Here is a 26,052-nt window from a genome sequence, read left to right on the forward strand (position 1 = left end):
TGTTCCAATTCTATTCATTTTAGGTTCTTCATTTGCTTCAGAACAACTATTTTTTAGCTAAGAAAAACATGAAATTATTTTTGTAGGTTTCTGCCATTTTGTTCTTCTTTGTATAATTCTGTCTTCTGAGGTTATCTCGTTCATCCCCATCACTGAACAGAAGAGAAAATTAAGGAGAAGGGAAATTAAAGATGCAATACCATGCAGTGAAGTAGGAGAGCTGGACTAGTGCCAAGGGATCATAAGTCCAAAGCTAGTGCTCCTAAAACTATTCCATTTTTTATTGTTCTCATAACTCAAACACTCCTCTCCTGACTCATGCTTTAGTTTGTAGTCCCTTAGGTTATCAAACTGTTAAATATACCTGGATGTCTAAAAAACCAACCTCACGACTCAAGAAACAAGAATGATTTCCTTCTGTAGGAGGTTTTGAACATAACTGTAAATGGATCCATATCAACATGACTAACTGAATTCTATTCGATGCACCATGAAGTAGTGAACAAAACATTGAACCTGGAGTTAGGAAGAATTAAAATCAAATCCTTCTTCAAATACTTACTATTTGAGTGATCGTGGGCAAGTCACTTAATCATTCTTAACCTAAATTTTCTCATCTGTAAAATGATATGGTTGGTCTTAATGGTCTTTAAAGTGCTTTCTAGATCTAAGTTTATGATCTTCAGACTCTATAGTATTGTGGCAGCTAAATGACAATAGTTAGAGCACTGTGCCTGGAGTTAAGAAGACTTGAATTTAAATTTAGCCTCAGATATCTACTAGCCATATAATCCTTGGCAAGTAATTTCACCAGTATCTGCTTCTATCTCTGTAACTGTAAAATGGGGATAATAAAAGCACCTATCTCCAAAAGTAGTTATAAAAATCAAATGAAATAATATCTATAAATTTCTTACTATAGTACTTGGCACATAGGAGGTTCTTCACAAATGCTGCATCTTTTCTTTTTTTCCTCAAAGATATGCAAAGCCTTTTCCTCATAGAAAACAATAATCATCTAATATGTATCCTAATGTGTACCAGGCATTGTAAAATCTCTCCAACTTCCAAAGGATCCCAAAAGGAAATTCTGTTTATGTTCATGTAATGATGCCAAAAGATGAAATAAAAATTTAAAACACCCTGTTCAAGCATGTTAGTCTTTGAGTGAAGTCCATGCTGAGTAAACCTAAGTGGGGGGTGATATACACTGTAGTACTTGTTAACACTGAGTAGACTGACTCAGTGGGAACACTTCTTACAAGGATGCTCCATGAAACATATTTGATATTTTCCATTACTCAACTAACATTTTAAAAGATAATCTGAGAAGGGCTCTTATTTGCTAATGGCTCTTATGTTGCTTAAATTTGCAAGGTGTAGCTGGACCACTGGAGCACTTCTTTTTTTAAATTTTATTTTTTTCTTTATTAAAGCTTTTTATTTTTTATGACATATATGTGGACAGTTCTTTCAACGTTAGCCCTTGTTTCAATTTTCTCCCCTTTTTCTCATGCCCTCCCCTAGATGGCAAGTAGTCCAATATATGTTAAACATGGTAGAAATATGTTAAATCCAATATATGCATATATTATTTATATAATTATTGTGTTGAACAAGAAAAATCAAATCAAACTAGTAAAAAAAAAAGAAGCAAAATAAAATGCCAGCAAAAAAAGAACAAAAAGAGTGAAAACGTTATCTTGTAAACTGCATTCAGCTCACACAGGCCTCTCTCTGGGTATTGATGGCTCTCTTCGTCACTGAACAATTAGAACTGGTTGAATCATTTCATTGTTGAAGAGAGTCACGTGCATCAGAATTGATCATCATATAGTCTTGTTGTCATCGTGTATAATGGTCTCCTGGTATTGCTGATTTCATTCAGCATCAATTCATGTAAATCTCTCCAGGCCTCTCAGAAATCATCCTGCTGATCTCTTACAGAACAATAATATTCCATAACATTCATATACCACAATTTATTCAGCCATTCTCCAACTGATGGACATCCATTCTAGTTTTCAGTTTCTTGCCACTGCAAAGAGGGATCCCACAAACATTTTTGCACATGTGGATCCCTTTCCCTCCTTTAAAATCTCTTTGGGATATAAGCCCAGTAGTGACATTGCTGGATTAAAGGTTATGCACAGTTTGATAACTTTTTGAGCATAGTTCCTAATTGCTCTCCAGAATGGCTGGATGTATTTACAATTCCACCAACAATGTGTCAGTGTCCCTGTTTTCCCACATCCCCTCCAACATTAGTCATTATTTTTTCCTGTCATCTTAGCCAATCTGAGAGGTGTGTAGGAGCACTTCTTTTTAGATCACCTTACCTGCTAAGAAATCATTTATACCTGTACTACAAACAAAGTCTATCCCTGGACTTCATTTATAAATTGGACAGAGGGAGGACTTTGAATGTAGCCCTTTATTATGGCTAAATCTTTTTCCTACAATAAACAACAATGTCTCTGTTCTGAGAAAGCTGAATAAGACAATGTTTTTATTTGGTTAGACACAATCAAGGATTACTATGACTCAAGATCCTTTGGATCTAGAAGTAGATAATTTACTACCTTGATATGATTGTGCTCTTTCAGTTGACCCCAAGAAATTATGATGAAAGAGGTACTAGTTAATGTAACTGAGAAAAAACCTATGACATAGGGAAACAAAGAAACTGGATTCGGTATCAGAAGACAGAAATTTAAGACTGCCACTTACTAGCTGCATGACCTTCAATGAACTATTTAACCTTTCTGTTCCTCAGTTTCTTCATCTGTCAAAGGAAAAGGCAATATTATTGTCACTTCATCTTACAAGGTTGTTGAGAGGATCAAAAAGTATATTATAAATAAAGGTGTTTTATACTATCAGATACTATAAAAGTAACAGTTACCATTATTATTAGACAAGAGTAAAGAGAGAAGTCACCTTTGAGAATGTAATGTTCTAACAGTTCTTAAGTAGAACAATTAATCTTAATGCTGACTGTTCTAAAAGATCCTAGGGACAATTCTGAGTGACTTAGTTTCTAGTATTGTGGTTCATGAAGCTCCTTATCCCAGATATGTGCTTCCTGTTTATTGGGGGCCAGATTTTGTGAGCTTAAAAATGATAATTTTGTTAATTTTTTAAAAGAGTTCCTGTGCAACACATGGCAAGGAGAGTTGTCATAAAATAGCCCCCTGAAGGGTGGGGTCTCTAGAAAGAATGGGATCAAAATTATAACAAAATTAGACTTCTGGAAAAATGAGATCTCCCAGTTCTTGATTATAAAAAAAATCAGAAATTCTTTTTTCCTTTCATAAAGTGCTGAAGTTTCCCTTCAGTGTAGCTCTCTCCTGGATCTGGAGATTTGGTACTCCTCTAGATTCCATAGATGATATTTCTCTTCTTTCTGAAGAGTAGCAACCCCTGTATTTCTTTTTATTTTGTTCCTGATGTGTCTCTCAGTCCTTGTTACAGATGTCACTATGAGTCACTGCTACTTGGAATACTATTAATGATACTCATCAGAATTCTACATCTTCCATCATTCTAAAGTTGGTTATTGTTGGTAATTGAGGGGAAGGTAGGGAAAAGGCAAACAAATGAAAACTCTTTCATTCTCTGGTAAGGACAGTTTCCTCTTAGGAATGCTTAATTCTGGGTTCCACTTACTGGCTTTGAAGGAGTTTGTTTTAATATATAGCTTAAAAATGTGTCTGATTCCTTTAGCCAATTACAATCTATTTCCTAAAGACACAAACTGTCTTTATACAATGATAAAAGAACTTAATTTTTCTCAAATGGACTAAAAGCTTATTTGTACCTAACTTACACTTTTGATTGATTGTTTGATTCAATTAAGCTGTATGGACTTTCTGTGATTAAATGAGATGAGGACAGAACCGCAGTCATATATCAATAGGGCTTGTCTTACTAAGAGCACTCCAGGGCAGTAACACAAGGTGAGAATTTATTGATTTTGAAACAGGGAGCTACAAAAACAGAACTCAAAACGAGTCTCAGAAAGATGCTTCTGTCTCTGTCTGGGTAGTTGCAATATCTGAGGAGCATGTTCTGGTGTTTTAATAGAGGCTAATTATTTTATAAGATTACAACTAGCTCTACAGTTCCTAAAAGGATGTCACTGGGGGGAGGAAAAATTATTTTTGGTTTGCTCTTTTATAGTTTCCTTCTGATTGTGTACAATACTTGACATAAGTACATAAAAACTTAGGAAAATTAAATATAAATATATGTGTATAAAAATATACCATATATACACACATACATAATATATATATACATATACACACATATACACACATACACATATGTATTGCATACAAATACACACATACATACACGAAAATCGTAATGCAATGCTTAATTATGCCAGTTAAGTGACTGGATTCTTGAAGGCACAAATAATGGAAATTGTACTTTTTCAGATTCTTGTCAAGATGCAGAGGCTTTCTATGTAGGGTTCTGTTGATATATACTCTATGTTTCTTCTCTTGTGATAAGTCTGGCTTAAGTATGGAAGAGCTCATCTCGGAGTTTTTGCAAGGTGATGAAATTTTGGGCTTCTTTAAAATGATCTAAGCCAGAAAATTTGCACTTTGCATCAGTAGAAGTACCTCTACCAACAAATTTTTTGATCCTTGAAGTATTGGATTGAGCAAATGGAGCATTTTGCCAGCTTCATATAAAGCACTATAGTGCTAAGTCTAGCTTTTTGCAAAGAATCTGAAACTGAAGTTTCATAATAAAGTAAAGGAGGAAGGAAATTGGAAGTAAGAACTCTGGGTTTAATTAAAACATCAAATAGTGACAAGAAAATCAGGTTTAATCTTTCTGATCTCCAGTTTCCTATTGGATTAGATAATCCTTAGGTACTCATCAACTAGGATATTTTGTGATTCCCATTGTCCTCTCCCAGTTCCTTAGGAAGAATTGAACCACAAATAATGGAATGTTTGCACTTAATTCTGTGGAATACACAGGTATGCATGTCACCTCTAGGGATTTAATATAAAGTGAAAATGATAGACCAATAAATGTGAGAGTAATAGCAAAAAATAATTCAGGGTGGTCATCAGTGATGGATTGCTGTTCAGCACCATTCTGAATTGTTATGCAGCTTAATGATGAGTTTAGTTGGAATGAAACATTTCCTTTTAGGGAGTTTTATTTGGAGACACTGCTATATGCATTTATTCATTTATTAGGTGAGGAAATAGAAAATTTAAAAGCAAGGAGACCTTCAGAGCTAGAGTATTACCATTTATATGAATGTAATATGTGGTTATATAAGAACCCTAAGGAATGGAAATTTTGTTCTGGGGAAATTCAATGCCACACTGATAATGACAAGACCCCTCTACTTACAAATATTTTCACTTTCCTTGTTATACAATAATAATCCCCTTGTGATCAAATTAGCATCTGGCAGAAAGACCATTCTACAACTATGCCATAGGAGAGAGGACAAGTGGAATTTTAAAAGTGAATTTAGAGAGCACCAAAAACAAAAGTGTGGATGGAGGGATTTGAGATCTACTTTGTTAGAAATTGCACAGGCTACTAGGGAGAGATTCTGTGGAACAGCTTTTATTTTCTTTTACTCTTGCAAGGTTAAGGGTTTCTACTACTACTGTTACTGAATCAAAGTCATAACCATAGGACAATGGAGAATTTAGTTAAATTTACTTTTGGATTACAAGTAAGCACCAGTAATGCCCCGTTTTAATACTGATTTGCTTTCTTCACAAAGGAATAGTGTTTAAAGAAATGGTAGACATTAAGTCTTCTTAAGGTCCTCAATAAAAAAAAAAAATCTTATAATCCTTCTCCATGCTATTCTCTGAACTGTCCTTATCTACTTTTCTGTTCCATTCCCCATGTTAGTTATACACTCTCTCTTTACCTCTACTTCTTAAAAGTCTTCCTTTCCTTTAGAGCTCACTTCAAATGCCCCCTCCTATAGTATTCTCTTTGGATCTTTTAAGCTACAAGTGCTCCTCCCAATAAATTATTGCTTTTTACATGCTTTTTGCACATGCTTTTATGCACACACACACACACACACACACACACATTGTATACGAATAGAATGTAAGCACCTCGAGGGCAGGGACTGTCTATAGTATCACTGTAGTACCAAGACCATCATAGTTCTTGGCATTTAGTAAATACTAACTATGGTATTGTTGATCAATAAACAAAAACTCAGAAACTGTGCAGGTGAAGATTTGAAGAGCTTGTTTATTACCTGACTGAATAAAGTGTTTAATCTCTTTCTGTTCTTGTAGTTTCCTTTCTACAATGGAGAAAACTGATCAAAATCATTTTGAATTCACTTTGCAAATAGGAGTGCCTAGCAGTGATATGAATAAAAGATTTAAAGATAAAACTACATACAGCTGAGATTTGCTTACTGTGTTCAATTTTTCATGGCAACTGTTCCTATTCAAGCTCCTTGGTGGATCAATGTCTATGTTAATTTGGGTACTTTTTAATGAGATGTTGTTTTCGCATATATTGCTCCATTAGATGGTCTAAACTGTTTGTGATCAGATAGTTTGAGATATATGACTTTGAGGTTAGAAACTGGACCCTTTATTTCACAAATTAAGGAACTCCCAAAGGAAGAAAACTTAAACCTAGGTTTTTCTTACTCTTTATCCACAATACCTCATTGCTTCTCTTTATATGACATGATTTCTACTCAAAATTTCTATGTTTCCATCTTCTCCAAGCTTTCTATCTCAATTTGATTTGGAGATTTTTGGTCAAAATATATGTTAACTAGAGTTCTTGGATATGGCTTCTTTAAAATTGTTTCTTCCTTTAATTGGCCCTGAGAATTCTTGGTATGCCATGACATTGCTTCTCATTTTTAAAAAGGGGACAGACAAAAAGACTAATTAATAACCACATGTTTGCCTAAGTCATTTAGGTTGGTAGAATTCTTCCTTATCTGTGGATACATATACCCTTTAGTAATACGGGGCCCTAACCAGGAATCATAGGCTCAAATTCCACAATTAACCTTTCTGTCATTTTTGCCTTTCTGATAATACAAACAATAGGATTTTGTTAGCTTAACTTCAGGGGGAAAGGATCAATTAAACGTCCCATTTTTTTGAAGTTACTCATGGGAAAGATTCATTGATATACTAGATTAACTTGCTACATTTATGACATAGAAAAGGCAAATTTGTATGTGACTGGTTGTTTAAGCTTTGGGAAAAACACTTCACAGAGTGGAGATTGTAATTAAATGTGATATTCAGTTTGCCATCACTTAATGCCAACCTATCAATAAATAGAGTTATAGAAGCAAACTGTTCCTCAGGTGCTTGTGAAAGAAATATTGAGTTCTTTTTGGCAACAAGTGCTCCTGACAAATTAGCATTTATTATGCAAGGCAGCTGACAACTGAAATCTTTAGAGGATAAAGTACTTATAAAGATATAAATTATTTATGCTAGTGTCAGAAGTAAACATGATAAACTTTCATATCTTTGCCCAGTTGGAGAGCAAGTATGATTAGAATGTAATATTACAAATATTTAAGAATTGGACACTTGTTTGTTTGTTGTTATTGAGGGTTATTATTATTTTTACTGTTTATTCACAGTGTGTCAGTGCTGGTGATACTTAAAGGAATATGCTAATGTTTAGCTTAGTAAATCATTTTAAATATTTAATGATATAATTAAGCCTTACTCACATAAGGCTCCTTTTTTTTTTTTTTTTTTTTTTTTTTTTTTTTTTTTTGCTGATTAAAGATTCACAAGGTTCTCATCCTTTCTATCTTAATATCTTAATTAGGCAATGTGTTTGTTTTAATTGCTATGTATTCCAATAAGCATTTGATAAATATAACCTGTTTCTAGTAAAAAAATCATGTTTTCCCTTTTATTGCAATAATAAGTCTAATGAAAATTAGAACACAATTTTGGTCTTCTAGGTCTTTTAAATTTGGATATCAATACTATTCTTGATTGAGCACTTCAGGGATGAAAAATGAGTAGTCTATGTCTTATATACTTATTTCTGTGGGAAAAGATTGTGGTAAGGAGGAATGGGAGACAAGAACTTGAGGCAAATCTGAAAGAGAAAATTTTTGGTTTCTACTTCTCACTGCTATGAGAAGGGATGGAAAGAATGAACAAGATTAAAAATTAATGAGTAGAGAGACCTGAGGAAAAGAGCTCAAGAATAAAAAAAAAAAGAGAGAGAGAGAGTAGTTTACACATTGAGTTAAATAAGAAAAGATAAGTGGAACAAATTATTGGGGAAACAGATGGAAAGAGCTTGGTGGATAGGGTGAGTTGTTGAAAAAGGTAAAGTATTGAGAGGAGGGAAGGAGAGGTGAGGATATGGCTGAGTAGCTGCTGAGACTAAGAAAAGTAAGATGGGGTTGGCTGTCAACTAACTAAAAAGTGATAGAGTTTAAAAAGGTCTTAACAGATGCTTAGAGATGTGCTACATAAAACACATATGTAGAAATCCATATGGAGTTTGAAAAGCAAGGCTGAAAAATTTCATTTTATATGGAGAACACATCCAAATTTTCATTGACTTGTACTGAGTGAATTGGAGAAAGTATGTTCTTGCTTATTCTCACACAACCAGATGTCCATATCTGATCTTCAAGGGTCCAGCATGTTAATAGCTGTTTTGATTCTCTCCTTCCTACTGCCACTAGCTTGAGCCCCCAAAGGTTATGTTTCCATCATTCTTAGGTTCCATTAGATTCTAAGTTTCATTTAACAAAATACTTTACCCATCTTAACTCATTTGAACATCACAACAACCTTGTTTTATTATTATCTCCATTTTACAGATGAAGAAACTGAGGCTGAGAGAGATTAAATTATTTGTTTAGTATCACAGAGTTCAGTAAGCTGAAGAAGGATTTTAACTCAGGCCTTCCTAACTTCAAGACTATACTCTTATCTACTGTGTTATAAGCATATCTCACATATTGTCTTTCATATATTAGGCACCCAAATACTTACTGAATGATGGAATGAATAATATTAATCTATTTGGGTCTGCTTTCATTTTTGAGAGGTTTATGATAGAAGCAATATATTCATTATTCAAGTGATTTTTGTGTGTGAATATATATGTATGTGTGAGTGTGTGTGTATATGATAGATTTAACAATAGACTTTGTGGTGTGTGTGTGTATGTGCTCATGCATGGGTATGATTGTATGTGTTGGGGATTAGAGGGATGGAGTTTAGCTATGGTGACAAGTATGTGGAAGATAGTATGGCATCAATGATAACAAAAAATTTGATCAAACAAATATATGAAAGGTTAATCTTCATATATATGAAAGATAAGATAATATTTGAAAGGCTCATTGAACTGAGGTTGTAGAAAGCCTTGAATGTTGGGAAAGGAATAGCAATTATATTTTATTGCACAGACAACAAGGAACCTCTGAACAGTTTTGAGCAGAAAAACAATGTGATCAGAACAAAATGATAATATGAACAAAGCAGCATCAAGAAATATGGAAAAAAATAAGAATGCAATGAGGCAGGAAATTATTATATTGTCTAAGCATCATACTGAGATTGAGGTAGGATTGTAGGAAATATAAAGAAGAAGGGAAAGATAAGAAAGGTATTGCACAGGTCAAATTGATGTCTTGAAAACTGGGTTGATGTGAAGGAGAAGGAAAAAAGGAAGAGTTAAAAATCTGAGGTAACAAACTTAATTAAATGAATGTGGCCCCTCATTCTATTAATAGGTTCTCAAATGAGGCAGAAATAAGGAGGGAAATATGTGACTGTATTAGGGGTAAGAGACAGAAAATTAGCCTGTGACATTGTTTCAGCAAATAGAAATAGTTTACAGCCTAGGTAGTTTCAATAATTCCTGAAATTAGGAGCACCAAATGTGTTTGCCTTCCCCCTTTGGCTGCATTGTAGGTGAGATCCTTACTTGTTCATGTTCAATCCCTTCTCTGAAAGCAGCCTCTCCAGTAGAAGATTCAAATTCTGTATACAGATCTCTGATTTTTGCCATATGAGAAAATGCCGTCATATTTCTGCCTTAGCGGAGACTTGTGTCCTGAGGTTTCTTCTTGAGGTCTTGAATTTGTCCTAAAATTTTGTTTGAGAACATTTTTCATGCTAATGGCAATATTTGTAAAAAGGGTTGGAATTGATGGTTCAGACAGTACCCACATACATTTATCTTCCTAATCTCCTCAGAGCTGAGTCTTTAAAGATTTAAAGATATCACTTTTAAATCAAAGTTTCATAGATTTAGACATGATCCCATCCAACTGTCATTTTTCAAACTTGAAAACTGAATGTCAGAGAGATGAAGTATTTTTTTTCAGTTACAAAACTAGTAAATAGAATTGCTGATTTTTCCCTTAGAGCATAGTTTTCTAACAATGCAAATTAGTTCTTGTGTTAAGTAGTTAAGAAATGGCTAAATTCTCTAGAGATTGAATTTTTTTTTCTTTTTGGCAGAGAATCTCTACAGTGTTATAGAAACTAATATATCTGCCACCTTTCATCTTTTCTTTTTGTTTCTCTAGATACTTATCAAAAGCTGGAGGAAGTGTGATTGTGAGTGTGTGTGTGTGTATGTGTGTGTGTATTATATTAATGCCTGACAAGTGACTGTGCTGCTTTCCAACTCCCTTTTATAATAAAAACATTAAAAAAAGAACATATCGAAATATGATCTAAGTCCAAGTGACAATGTGCAATAACCAAAACAGTCATAGATGGGTTTTGTTTGCTTATCACTGTGAAGCAAAAGAAATCAAAGAAAACATGTGCTGTTCTTTAAATGAAATTATGAAGAGGTTCCATGGTTTTGGAAGACAGTGGAATTTAGTGGATTACAGCATTCATTTATTCAGTCATCTGATAATATTTATTGTGTACCTAATTTCTGTAAGGCGCTGTCCTTCATGGTATTCTGCCTAATAAATCCTTTTTATTAAGAAGCTTGTTGGCTCAAGCTCATTTCCTAGTCTTTTTGCTGTTAAACCTCTCACTATTTGGAGTCATTCACCACACGGTGACTAAAGTAAGTGGTCAACCTAAAACTTAGGACTACATCACTCCTCTATTCAGTAACTCCAGTAACTCTCTATTAGTTCTAGAATCAAATATGAACTTAGTTAGTCAATAAAGCTCTATTAAACACCTATGTGCAAAGCACTGGGGATTCAAAGAAAGGCAAAAAACAGTCCCTGCTCTGAAGGACCTCACAGTCTAATGGAGGTCAAGACAATGTGCAAACAAAAAATATTTGCATTTTAAGTCCTCAGCAAGCCGATCCTTTTCAACCCTTCTTACATATCATTCCCCTTCATGCAGTTCAAATTAGTATTTTCCTATTTCCTATTTCCTTTGCTCCATTTATGCAGCCACATATGAGGCCTGGAGTCAGAAGAAGTCATCTTCTTGAGTTCAAATCTGGCCTCAGGCACTTATTAGCTGTGGACAAATCATCAAATGATGTTTGCTTCAGTTTCCCCATCTGAAAAATGGTTGGACAAGAAAATAGCACACCATCCCAGTATCTTTGCCAAGAATATCCCAAATGGTGTCACAAAGAGTTGGATGGTATTGAAAAAAAATGATTGAATAACAACAAAATTCCATCTTCTATTTTTGTGCCTTTTCAGTGACTTTCTCCCATGCCTGGAATGTATCCTTTTCTGAACTTCCATTTGGAATTCTTGTTTTCCTTTAAGACTTGACCTAATTGCTACCTTCTCTACAAAATCTTCAATGATTATATTCACTGCCCTAAGTCTCCTAGTGGCCTTCATTCCAAAATGACCTTGTTTTGTATTAATTTTGCATTTATTCTATATAAACTTAGGGTCATGGCTTCATTCCTTGTCTCCCACATTAAATAGTATTTTTTCAGTGCAGTTACTGATTCACGTTTCTTTTTGCAAACTACCTGACACATAGGGGAAGCTTAATAACTGTTTATTGACTGACTAACATAGAAGTTAGGGCCTCTATAAGTTGTATCCATCATTATTTTTAGGGTTAATGTACAAGTTGTCTTTCCAGAATGTCAACAAAATGTTAGATTGTATTCTCTTTTCAGTAGCTCTGCATTGAAAGGACACTTGAAAATGCTAATATTTTAGATATAAAACACATTTTAGGAGAATGCTTTTGTTTTAATTTCCAAATATTGGTAGAGGTAAACTTTGATCAAATGCTCAAGAATTAAAGTATTTTCTAATAGAAGGTTATCCAGAAAAACAAAACAAAAAAAAATCCAAGATATTTTGTTTTAATATTTATGACTTAATATGTTTTCAAATGGGCAATATAGTATCACAGTGGATTGAGCCTTGGATGTGGAGTCAGGAAGACCTGTATTCAGATCTAGTCTATTCTAAAAGTCTTAGCTTCCAAAAGCTTTAGTTATTTAAATTTTACAAAGACTTTTTGGACACTCTATTTTTATAGTATACAAAAACAAATACACCCAACAACATTCTATTGCATTTAAATGGTAGACTTTGTGTAACAGTTAATTGTCCATATACCTTGTTTTCATGGTTAAATTGTAAACTCCATCAGGAACCACATTTTTGTTTTTCTTTTTACCCTTTACTATGTGCCACAGTTCCCTTATATTGTCCTGACTCAGTTTCCCTAATTGCTTTAACTATTTCCCTAAATTATGCTGCCACAGTTTCCCTGAATTGTTCTGCCTCAGTTTCCCTGGTTGCAACCCCCCTTTTCTGCTCATTAATGAAAATTATGGCTGTGGAGATCTGGCATTCCAAAAGATAAAACTCCAGATGTCCTATCTCAGATACCTAATTGGATAGTATCCTCTAAGTCCAGATTTCCTGGCTCTAGTTGGCCACCTAATCAACTCCCAATTTGTTAGAATTTACCATTCTATCCCCAACCTGTCAGATGGTCCCTGCCTGGAGATTCCCACTTACCAGAGTTTGAACTCTACCTCACTTTGTGTACCAGAGCTTAGAGTCATATATATGTCATTGAGAACTCACATTCGCTGCTGGATGCTTTGACATCAGCTCTGGGAGCAACATGCCCCCAGCACAATCTCTCCCTCTCAGAAATCCAAATAAAATATTAAAAACTCTCTAATATTTATCTTGCCTCAGTTTCTCAGGCATTACATTTGGAGGCCCCCATAAGATGAGATCTGAGAGCAGGATTGTAGTTTGGAGAACATCAGGTCTTGACGGGGACCTTGAGCAGGCTGGTCCTGGACTCTTTTAGGGAAGCAGGCATCTGGTTTCTTCCAGAATCCCATTGAGAGAGCAGTTCCAGCTGCAGCAAGAACTCACTGCCAACACCCTTATTGGCCAAAGGAGAATCTGGTTTGAAACCCCTGCAGGGTAGGTTTTCTGTCTGGTCTGATTGCTAGCAAATTTGGGTGCCCAGAAAAAGTTGGGCTGATGGAGCTATACAATTCTGGGAAGTGTCAATAGGACACTATGTGGCACTACCTGGTCTGGGTGCCTTTTGACACTATCTGGTTATATCTGGACATTTTTTTTGAAGGCAGAGAAATTCATCAAACTGGGGCTTGGAAGCTTAGAAAAGCTCCATTTGGATTCTAGGAGAAGAGATTGTTGGTCTGGAAACTCCCCTCATGGCACTTCTGAGATATAAGGAATTTGCCCCTAGTTTGTATATGTTAAATATTTTGTTTAATGTTGTAATTGTGCAGTCTATGTCTGTGTCATTTGCATTCTGTATTCTGTGTGACTTGTCTGTTTTGTTGATTTAAGAGCTCTGTTATGTTTTAAAAACAATTTATGGAAACTAAGGCAGAACAATTAGGTAACTGAATCGGGACAATAAAAGGGAACTGTGGTACAACATTACAAAGTCCAAAAAAGTATGTGACAAATAGTAGATGTTCAAGAATAAGAATATTCTAATTAATTGGATATTCTGGTTATCTGAAGATTAGTAATTAAAAAAAAAACTTTTGTTCCAACATTTGTTATTGAATAGATTTCTAAATGTATATTCTCACTTTCCTATCTTCATAAATTATTATTGAAGTAATTTACAATTTAATGAATATGCTCATTATGAGATGATTAAAATCCTGTACTAGCTCTGGGTGGCAACTGCATTGCATAGCAAAGTTGTAGGATGCTGAAGGAAGTTCTTGTTTAAAACAAATTTTGGATAGAACATAATCTCCATAAGATCAGGATATCTTTCATTTTTGTTTCCTTATTTCACAGTGCCTTCCATAGTGCCTTGTACAGTCTGATTAATTGATTGAACCAGACCTTTTTTTGGCCACTCGCATGTCCAATTCTTTTTCTTTTTTGGAATCATCTTTGTAAAATGTCTTTTGTATTTATTTAACTACATGTTTAATCTCCCTGGTAGAAAATAAGCTTCTTGAGAACAAAGACTTTTTTCCTTTAAATCTGTGTACTTCCAAAGCAGAGCCCACTACCTTTTATATTGTAGGCTGACTTGAGATTTTTTAACTGAGTTGACTATATAATTTGTGTACTGTTGTCCTGTGATTTCTCCATTTCCCTAGAGATAATACATTTAAAGAAGTCCAGTTATTTGAGATTTTATTGTACATAATGTGTGAACTAATAGAGTAAATAGATAAGAACCAGACCAAATAAAATATGGCACAATGAATGAAATAAATGATATCACATAGGTGTTTTATAATTTTATCTCATTGAAATGAAAACTATATTTCTGTATTGTGTATTTTAATACTTACAAAACTAAATAGAAATAGATAGAAGTAGGTTTTAAACATATTATGCATGCGTATTCTTTTTTATTATTGCCTATTCCAGATTTTTAGAAATAGTATTGAGCTTATATTGTTTTCTAGCACTAAATCATGAATGCTGTGCTGTTTTCATTTGATTACATATTAATGAAAAGTTTCATCTAGGAAGAGGGGATCTAAAGATTCTTGTCCCTACTCTCTTTTTTTCCTATCAATTTGTCTCTGTCTCTCTATGTCTGTGTGTTGCTATTTTTATTTGAAATAGGTAAACATGAAGATTGTGAATTTTCCCAAACTTCAGATCTAAAAATTAACCACATGCACAGCCATACACACACACACACACACACACACACACACACACACACACACACCAACTAACTAATAAAAACTAATAAAAAACTAAAAACAAATGAAAAAAACTAATAAAATAATGATATTTTAAAAATGTCCCTAAAGAAGCATGATAGAAGGAAGGGGAAAAGGTTCCTGAGAGAGAGAAAGAAAAGGTCAATGCAGCTATTTTCAGAGTGCATAAAATATTCCATTAGTTTTATTACCTAGAGTACATTAACATCATGTGCAGCAGGAAGATGTGTTTTAATACTGACCATTTTTTTCAATTTCCAAGAAGGAAAGTAAAATACAAGATAATGAAACTACTGTTTTGATTAGGAATGTTTTTCTTATTGGAAGCTGTGAGGCATGCTAGATCAGCAGGACTAGAGAAATGAAATATAATCTTCTCAAGTCAGAAATATGTGCAACTAGGAAAAGAAAGGGAACTTAATGATCTAGTCCTTTGGTAATAGATTCCAGAATTTTTAATTACTACTTTGATTCAGTCAATAAAAGGGATTTCTTATTGTCTCCATCCATGTTAAGGCAACTAAATAATTAATCTCCCTAATAGATTGGTTAAGAGCTATTACTTAAGTATTTCATTTAATGAGGAAAGAATACTTATAATTAGTGATTATAATTAGGTCACATGATCATAGTTTTAGAATGAGATATTGGATAAGGAGTTCAATATATTGTTAGGGACCCCTAGGACTGTGAGTTTGCTTAAAGGCAAGCCTGGGAGCCTGACTGATAGAAATCATACCAAGTGCTGTGACTTAAAAAGACACTTCAACCTGCAGCATATTTGCTTCACAAAAATAATTATCTTTTTCTTTACCCAAATCATCACTTCACACTTGATCACTTTAATATACAATTTATGTCTCATTGAGTAACTTCCCTTTTAAATAATTGTCCCAAATCTTATAACCTGAAGTTTCATTGGCCAGGAATTAGCATACTTTAGTTTGCTTTTGCCCACAACCACCATCTGTATGATTTTGAACTCTGAAATTCCCTTTTTTTCATAAAACGTCCCCCCCCCCCAATCTGGTTCCTTCTTTTAACTCATTTCTATACTTCTTCATCCTTACTACAAACTTCATTTTTACCTAGTTCAATATCTTTTCTGGCCTCATTTGCCCCACTTTATGCTCAGTTCTATAGTTCACTAGTTCAATTATATTCAGATCTTCATACTTAACTCTCTTCTATTTCTTTCTAACCATTTCTCACCCTGTTAATTCTCAATCCTGTTGGGAAAACTTCCAGCAGCTGCCTTCTTTGTATTTATTCCCATGCTACCAAATGATCCTAGAGAAATTAATTCGCTATATTTATTAACTTCTAATTTCCTACCCACTAAGCAGCATATGCTCAAGATCCCTCTTATTTTGTACCTCTACGATTGCTCTCTTAAAAATCTCCCGTGTGGCTATTATAGGATATCATCTTGCTACACATGATACTCAAATCTTTGTGTCTAAAGCTAATCTCTCTCCTGAATTTCAGTGATTTCTTTTCAATTTCCTATTGGATTTTGATACATGGACTCTCCTTAGGTAAACTCAACATGTTCAAATTGAACTCTTCATCTTCTTTTTAAGCTCACACCTCATCTAAACTTTATTATTTCTATTGAGGGCACTATCATCATAATAATGGTTTGCATGTATGTCACACTTTGCAAAGCACTGTACATACATTATTTCATTTGATTCACAAAGAATTATGAAATAGGTATTAATATTATTTTACAAATAAAAAAACTGAGACAGAAAAAGAATAATTGAATTGTGTAGGATCACATGACTATTAAGTGTTTAAAGACTAATTTTAATTCTTGTCTTCCTGACATGAAGTTCAGTGCTATTAACCACCGTTGCCACCTAGTTGTCTCTGCCTTCGACCAGATTTGCAAACAGGGTCATTCTTGACTTTTTTCTTATCATCCATGTTTTATCTACCTTTAAAATCTATTTGCCTATTATTTCATTCATATTTATTACCTTTATCTATGTTATTTTTACTTACTATACTTCTGTAACAATCCTCAAATCCACCCCTCTCTCTCTACACACATTGTCAGCAACCATATTCGCTACCTCATAATTTCTTGTTTAGAGAATTCATATTCTAAGGCATAATGCTTGTAAAATTAAATACAAACTCCTTACTTTGGAACTTAAGGCTCTCCACAATCTGACTTCTATTTACATTTCTAGACTAATGTCATATTACTTCTCTATACTCCCCCTTTCAAAATGCTTTCTGTTATGGGTAAACCGTAGCAGCAACTGTCATCTTAACTGCTTGAAGTTGTCCTCTTTGCCTCCTCATTTCTGAATCTTAGAATCCTTGTCTTCTTTCAAAGCTCAGATGACTTGAAAGTTTTGCTTTCTCATTGAAGTCTGTCTGGCTTATTGATCCTTCCTCTTCATTAATGTACTCTTTCTGATTAATTTATGTTATGGTCATTTCATTGCCAAACACATTATAACTCCTTATAGAATTAAGCTCCTCTAGGACAGAGATTGTTTTTTATTTGACTTTATATTCCCCCATATATGTCTTAATAAGAATAAATTTTTAAAAATGTGAATTAATTGACTCAAAACAAGAACTCAGCTTTTTTGACTCCTAATATCATGTTTGTTTGTTTTTTTACACTTCTAGCATGAATATACTGTAATATAATAAAACTGTTTCTTTAAAAATGCTATAAGATTTAAATTTTTTTGCTACTTTGGTAAATATTCCCTCAAAATTTTTCTAAATGTGTAAGAATTGAAGAAGTAGGAGGAGGCCAAAATAGCAAGCCATTTTTTCACGGTTTCTAATATTTAATGATCAAAGAATCCAATATAATAGTTTGTAGATAACATTGTGAAGGGCTGTGGTTAGGCACTTTAGAAGCATTCATTTACATACAATAAAAGCATCATATCAGCTATTCATCAAAATCCAAATGTCATCTTTCTTTTTAGGAATCCTTCCCTGTTTTCCTTTGGTGGAAATCATTATTGTGCCAATTTATGCTCCACTAATTTCTATTGTTTTTATCTGTGTATGAACATTTTTGTTTGTTTTTTTTCCTCTTCCTATTAGATTTTTAAATCCCCAGGTCAAGAGGCAACCCTTATTTATCTTTGTATCCTTATTATTATTTGTCACAATGTTTTGCAATAAACTATTTTTGGTACTGGCAATCATCCCTCTCCCATCTCTCATTGGGATATTCTCTCTTTTTTTCTTTTAGAGACATTATACTCTTAGTTTTCCTGTTTAGTTTCTAACCTCTTTTGGATGACTGAATGTCTCCAAACATAATGCAGAATTTTCACTGATTAAAATGGCTGTTTTTAAATTAACCTAAGTTGCTAAATTATCACTGCACATGGCATTTCTTTTTTTTTTTTGTTTGTTTCATAAACTCATCACTTTTAATATCTTTATTTATTTCTGATTGTCTTATTATTCTGTATTGCATTCTCAACTCTGTTATCTGCTTTCCTTATTGCTAATGCTAACTTCTTTTCATTTCAAGAGGCTTCCTCTTCCAGTAAGACATTATTTGTTCCTTTATCCAAGAAGTAAAATGCAAGAGCATTAGGAATGTAAAAATAATAAGACAACAAAATATATTAAAATCTTTACCTAAAATTTAACTCCATGAAACAATGCTAAGGAGCTATGGGTTCTTTGCTAGGTTTGATGATTGGTGATGAAGAACTTCCCCTGAGAATAGAAAATATTCCTTAAAATAAAGGTATAGAAACCTGGCTCTATGCTATTACGTCTATTAAATGTTGAACCAAAAAGGACCCTGTACTTTTCTCACGAGAACCTGAATTTAGCTGCCTCACATACTAGATCAAAGTGACAAGCATGACCATAGAGTGACCCTGCCTATTTCTGTTCTTCTGCTTACTTGGGCATCATACCTGTAAGGTGCTTCTATAGATAAGATCAGTTATTGTTCTTTGAAAATACTGAGTGGATGGTCCCCTTAAGTCCATCCTAAGCCCATTCCGATTGCATGCATCCTGTTTTTGTTTTAGGCTGTGAAAAAACATTTTTTTTTTTTTTGTATAACAGATGCATGATGATAAGTAAGGAAATTGCCTAACTGCATTCTTTTTATTCTGTCATCACCTGTTTGCTTTGCAAATTGCAATCTTATATAAACTCTGTGCCTCAGTTCTTCTGTACCAAGTACTTTGGATGATAATCCTATTCAGTCAGCTAGTTTATTAAATTCTCCATTTAAAAATTAAATCAGTCTCTACTCACCTCAGTTTCCCTGATATTACATAAGCAATGTAGGTTTAACAGGTTGAGAATTCAAATTCTTCATTTGATATCCTTGAATAATAGCTTTCTCTTTATTTATGTTGCTCAATCACTTTGGGGCTCTAAATAGGAAATTTTCAAACCAGACCAGCTCTCTGTTCCAGCAAAACAACTTACCTTTAACTTGTCCCATTTCCTTGACAAACATGTAGAAAATACAATTTCTTTTGCTACCTCCAGTTGGTTATTTTTCCCCATTACTTTACAATCTGGCCCCAGGCTCCATAGAAAATTGTCTCTCATTAATAACCCTCTGTAAAATTCATAGTCCTCATTCTCCATAGACTTTTTCCACAGTTCTCATTATCTCTTGACTTCTCTGTGTGATTTGATATAGTATATTACAATTTTATTCTTGGTCTTTTCGACATCCTCATTTTCTCTCAATTGTCAACTAAAACCCCACAACTAAAACTAAAGAAACTTCTTTCAGCCCCCCCCCTTATTATACGGCCTTCCCTTTGTTGATTCTGTTTTATTTGTATGTTGTTTCTCCATTAGAATATGATTTCCTTTAGAGTAAAGAGGATGTATGCTTTTTTTTTTTTGTATTGACACAGTGCTTGGCTCATAGTAGATGCTTAATAAATGCCTATTGTTTTCTGTGACAATACAACTTTTGATGTTTTGCCTAACTTTATAACAAAGTTTCTTCTTTTTTGTCTACTTAACATGGTATTTGACATTCATTCAATTCTAAGCTATTAGATAAGATATGATTCCTTCTCTCATGGCTTTGAATATAGTAGTTTTATTACTATAAGGAAGTTAACACTCTGTACCTCACTATCTGTAAAATGAGAATAGTAAGACTTGTGATTTTCCTCAGAGGGCAATTGTGGAGTAAATCTGAGTTATTATTTGGGATATAAACCATTCCAATTGCAGCTGAAAGCAAGTATACTACAGAGAATAGAGTTCTGAGCTTGGAATCAGAAAATCTAGATTCAATGTAGTCTCTGATACTGCCTTTGTGAATATAGGCAAGCCAGATAATCACTCTAAGATTCAGGTATTTCCATTAGGACTAGCTAATAACTCCTAGACTGATTATGATCAATGATGAAATTATAAGTCTACTGTCCATTATTGAGATTTTACCAGTTTGTTCTTAAATTAGCTCATATACATGAAAGATGTTCATTTTGAATACAGGGATCAAAGGAAATGCCATAGGAGGCATGGCATTTGGGTTGTGCTCTAAAGAGAGAATTGAATTGCTTTCAACAAATGAAGAGATACAGGAAAAAAATGTAGATAAGTGAATAGGATGTGAAAATAATGAGAATATAAAGCATAGGATATGTGAAGAGGAGAACACTGTGACATAAAGCTAGGAAGAGAAGATGGTTTTTGATTTTTATTTGGTAGCCCATAGGTAATCTCTAAAGATATCTGAGCAGAGTAGTGGTATAATGTGATTTCTGCATAAGAAAGATTATTTTTCAGAAAGCGAGATTGATTGGGAGAGAGAATGGGGAAGAAAGGGACTTTAAAAGGTTATTGCTGTTGTCAAAGTGTTTTTTTGTTGTTATTGTTTTTGAGTCTGTTCTGGAATGTGGCAGTGAGACTAAAAAGGAAGGAATGAATGGGGAAACATGTTTTCTATGTAGAATTGAATGTTTTTTGGTTATTGACTAGATGAGGAAGAGAGAAAAATTTAAGGTAATCTCAAGATTTTGACTGTCTGAAATAGGATAAATGGTGGTACCATAGGCAGAAGTCAGAAGAAAAAGTAAGCTTTATAAAGTGACAGATATGAGCTTGGTTTGGAAATGTTGAGTTTGAGGTACTAGTGGACATCCAGCTGGTGATAGTCTATAATAAGCAGATTGGGAACTCAGGAGATTATGAGTGAAAATATAAATGTGGATATAATTTGTTTAGAATTTTCAATTTACATCATAGGTATGTAGGACACTAACAATGGAAAAAAGTGTTGAAAGAAGGAAAGATGTTAAGGCTTTAGAGGAAAAAAATCAAACACATTTTAGAGATCAAGAAGAGGATGCAAAAGGAACCAAAAGATAGGAAAGCAATGATTGCAAACATGGGCAGGAGAAAATCTAAAAGCTAAAGCTAAGTTTGTAAAAAAAGAGAAAGTGGAGGAAGCTCTGCAATAAGCTGCCAACATGGGATTTTAACAAAGGAATCTCAAGGATTTGAGTGAAAGGTATGGAGGAATATTTCAAATAAAATAAAATTATGGTACTTAAAGAAAAGTGGCCACATGGCAAGAAAACCTGGAATCAAATTTTGAATCTAATATATATCCCTAGGCACCACTTTAAACGTCTTAGTGTCCCAGGAAGCTCTATAAGGCTTTAAATTGCAAAGAAGGTGCCAACCTGCATTGGGGGAGGAAGTTTCCTCATGCATGAGTCCAAAAGAACAACAGAATTTCAACAGAATCCTCCTGTACTGCTTTATCCTTTGCCAGAGGCTGTATTTTGTTGATATAAACTTAAGAAGTCTAGGTCACTTATACAAAATGAAGAAAATATTATGGTTGGATGTGTGTACTAAGAAAATTTTAATTTTATTGTGGATATTTGCAAATGCATATTACTTTCTATTTAGCAACTTACATTTCTATAATCTATTAAATTTTATGCAGTATTTTCCTCACAATCTACTGTGCAAATGTCATTCTCTTAATGTAACTAGTGAGGAAATAGAATCTCAGAGTAGTTAACTTGCCTTGGATCACAGAGCTTTTAAGAGCAACTGCTCAAAACCAGGTCTTTCTGACACAGTAGTGGTCTTTCCATTATGCCATCTTGCTTCTATTCATATCTTTATGTATTTTGAGAGAAAAACTTCTATTATTTCCTCTTAACTTGCTGAGGCAAAAGAAGTGTTATGATTCTCCTTCAGATTCTATTAGGTATTTAATGTGGCCACCCACTCCTTTCTTTGGATTATCAGGGAGAATGCAGTGTTTCTTTTAAAACTGAAGAAGTGCTTCCCTGTAAAAATAAGGGGAGGCAAGGACCTGTCAAAAGAGAATCCTGATACATATCAGTCGGTTAAAGGGCAAAAGGGGGTGACATGTAGGAGAAAGGAAAGGAGCTTTGAATACAAGTTGCAAAGTCATCGATATGAGGACCTATTCAGAAGGGATCTGATGTTGTAAGGAGGAGTAGCTGTTTATAAAACTGTTATCAGGTGAGTGATCACTCAATAAGGGTCAGAAAAAGAAGAGATAAATAGTATGACAAGTGGCTCCCTGTTGAGGGTTATGGAGTTAACTAATTCTCAACAGGCTAACAATAATAGAGAGTTGGCATTCTCAGCCTCTGATACAGGGACTGACAAATTTCTCCAAACCCTTGTCAAACCAGATGATTACTAATAACATCTGGTGACTCATTTCGGTTTTTTTTTTCAGTTATTTTCAGTCATATCCTGCTTTTTAGTGACTCCGAAGTTTTCTTGACAAAGATCCAGGACTGGTTTACCATTTCCTTCTCTAGTTCATTAGAGAGATGGAGCTACTGAGGCAAAACGGGGTTAAATGCCTAGCTCAGGGTCACACAGCTATTAAGTGTCTGAGGTTGGATTTGAATTTACAAAGTAAATATTCCTAATATTCTATTCACTGTACCACTTAACTGCCACAGCTATCCTGATAGTACATCAATATCTTCTTGACTCCTTATTCCTCATTCCCATTCTCTCCACATAACCAATTGGTTGACAAATATTATTTAAGCCTCCACATATCTCAACTCAAAGACATCTGTCACCCTCTTTGGTGCAAACCATCATACTTCCAACCTGGATTATTGCAACAATCTTTTGGTTATTCTCCCTGTCTCAAGTCTCTCCCACTTCAGTCTATTTTCCTCTCAATTGTCAATTTGATCTTCCTAAGGCACAGGTCTAAGCATGTCAGGCTGCTTTTCAGTAAGTCTCCAGTGACTTCCTGTCATTTGCAGAGTTCAATATAAAATCCTTTCATTGGCTTTTAAAGACTTTCCCAACTTGGCCTCTACTTAAATTTCTACTTATCTTATACTTTTCAAGTTAAAGAAGAGTTGGTACATGGCTTTTTGTTTGCAGATGATTGTGTACATGACTTAGCCTCTGAGGCTCATATGCAGTAGAGTATGGATTAATTCTCCATTTTTGTTCTAATTTCGGGCTAACAATCAACTCCAAGAAAACAGAGATTCTCCACCAGCCAGCACTCTACCATCCATATGTAACCATCAGTTACAGCAAATGGAGAAATTTTGAATGCTGTGGATAAGTTTGCTTACCTTGGCAATATACTTATCAGGGATGTCCACATAGATGATAAGGTTGACACACACGTTGTCAGAGCCAGCTCAATGTTTTGGGGCTCCAGTTGAAAGGACAGAGTATCAACCCTGGAGTCAGGAGATCCTGAGTTCAAATATAGCATCATTCATCTATTAGTTGTGTGATCTTAGGCAAGTCACTTAACCTTATTTGCCTTAGTTTCCTCAATTGAAAAAAACAAAAACAAAAATCCTCCCCCCCAAAAAAAACTTCTCTCACATCAAATTTTTCTCAATTGTAGAATAAATTGGAGAAGGAAACTGAAAATAAATCCAGTATTTTTGCCAAGAAATCCCCAAATGGCTTCTCAAATTGCTGGCACAACTGAAACAACTTAACAACCACCACAGTGGGCATATTGTAGTTCTTGTTCAACTATAACGTCCTTCAGGACAAGGGTCATGTTTTGCACTTTTGGTAAACTTTTCACATGAAGAGGGGTATTGACAGATTGGTGATAGTTTCCAATTCCTCAATATTAAATGGTTACCTAGAGGTGGACCCAAGATGGAAGAGTACAGGCAATAAGTTCCCAACGTTCCCCTCAAAAAAAAAAAAAAAAAAAAAAAAAAAAAGAAAAAGAAAAAGAAAAAGAGAAGAGAAGAAAGAAAACAAAAACAAAGAAAAAAATCTCACATCAAATTTTTGAGCAAGCTGAAGCAACAAAAAGCAAGATTGAGACATTATTCCAGCCCAAAAGAATTTAGGAGGTCAGCGTTCTGTGATACAGAATGGGAACTCCCTCAAAGTGCTGCAGTAGGAATAGTGCAGCAATAAGCCACAGTTGAAAAATGCCCAGTCTAGAGACAGTAAGAAAGTCAGACAGCTCACCAGGAAGAAATGACAGGGAACCTTTACTCATGCTGGGCACAGCCAGAACTGATTGGCAAATTTAGTGTCCATAAACTGTCCTGGGTTATAGTTCCTGGGCAAAGAGAAGCCTTTGTTATCATTCACAAGAAAGTAGGGGCCTTTTCACAGCTACAATGGAAAAAAGAACTTACAGATGCTGAGGGACAGAGGCCGTTCTTGAGTGCAGACAAGGAGAGCAGAGACCACACCTTTTCCAGAATAATATTGAAGCACTGAAAACTGACAGGGCCTTAGAACTATTTCTGAAAACAGCAGTACTAAAAAACTTGAAGCTTGGGACAATGCTTCCCTAGCCTGCAGTGAGCATGGCATAATTTTAACACAAAGTTCAGGGTGAAAAATAATTAGAAAAATGAGCAAAGGCAAAAAAGAGAAGAACATGACAACATGGATATAGCCACAAAGAAAGAGTCAAAGTAAAATTATAATTGGACCAGAGGCCAACAAGAATTCTTGGAAGAGAATGAGAAAGATAAGTATGGCAGAGCAAAAATTGGTGAAGGAAATAACAGTGGTACAAGAAAATTATGAAAAAAGAATTAACAGCTTAGTAAAAGAGGCATAAAATAAGTGAAAATAACTCCTTAAAAACCACTATTGGTTAGAGCAGCTAAAAGGTACAGTAGAGAAAGCACCAACCCTGAAGTCAGGAGGGCCTGAGTTCAAATCTGGCCTCAGACACTTAATTCTGTCTTGCTGTGTCATCCTGAGCAAATCAATCCCAATTGCCTCAGTAAAAAATAAACAAAAAGACATAATTGGTCTAATGGTAAAAGAGGCAAAAAATTCACAAAAGAAAAACAAAATTAAAAGTGGAATAAGCCAAAGGGAAAAGTAAGTGCATAATCTCATATGAAAAAAAAATAGCTCCTTTAAAAATGATAATTGGCCTAATGGGAAAAAAACGTACAGAATATCACTAAAAAACATTTCATTAAAAATTAGAATCATTCATGTGAATCCTAATGACCCCATAAGACATTAAGGAACACATACAACAAAAAACAAAGTCAGAAGAATGGGGAAAAAGTGAAATAATTCATTGGAAAAACAAATGATCTGGAAAATAGAGTGAAATAAGATAATTTACTAATTATCAGACTACCTGAAAACCATAATAAAAAGATTCTAGAAATTACATTTCAAGAAATTAAAAAAGAAAAAAAACATCTAATAGGAAAACTTTACTGATATCTTAGATCCAAAGGGTAAAATAGAAAATGAAAGAATCCTGATCACCTCTTGAAAGATATCTCTAGAAATATTTGAGCCAAGTTCCAGAAGTCACAAATCAAGGAAAACATATTGTGAAATAGTGAGGAAGAAATAATTCAAACATCATGGAGCCAAAGTCAGGATCATACATTTAACAGGTTCCATATTAAAGGA

The 26,052-nt window shown here is 34.2% G+C and overlaps 1 protein-coding gene across 2 annotated transcripts in view; it reads right to left on the reverse strand.

Moving 5' to 3' along the window:
- SYNDIG1 (synapse differentiation inducing 1) overlaps positions 1–26,052 on the reverse strand; it is a 248,780-nt gene that overhangs the window by 57,152 nt on the left and 165,576 nt on the right. The gene's annotated exons all lie outside the window — the stretch shown is intronic.

Source organism: Sarcophilus harrisii, chromosome 2 (assembly GCF_902635505.1).
Source record: "Sarcophilus harrisii chromosome 2, mSarHar1.11, whole genome shotgun sequence".
NCBI classification, from domain to species: domain Eukaryota; kingdom Metazoa; phylum Chordata; class Mammalia; order Dasyuromorphia; family Dasyuridae; genus Sarcophilus; species Sarcophilus harrisii.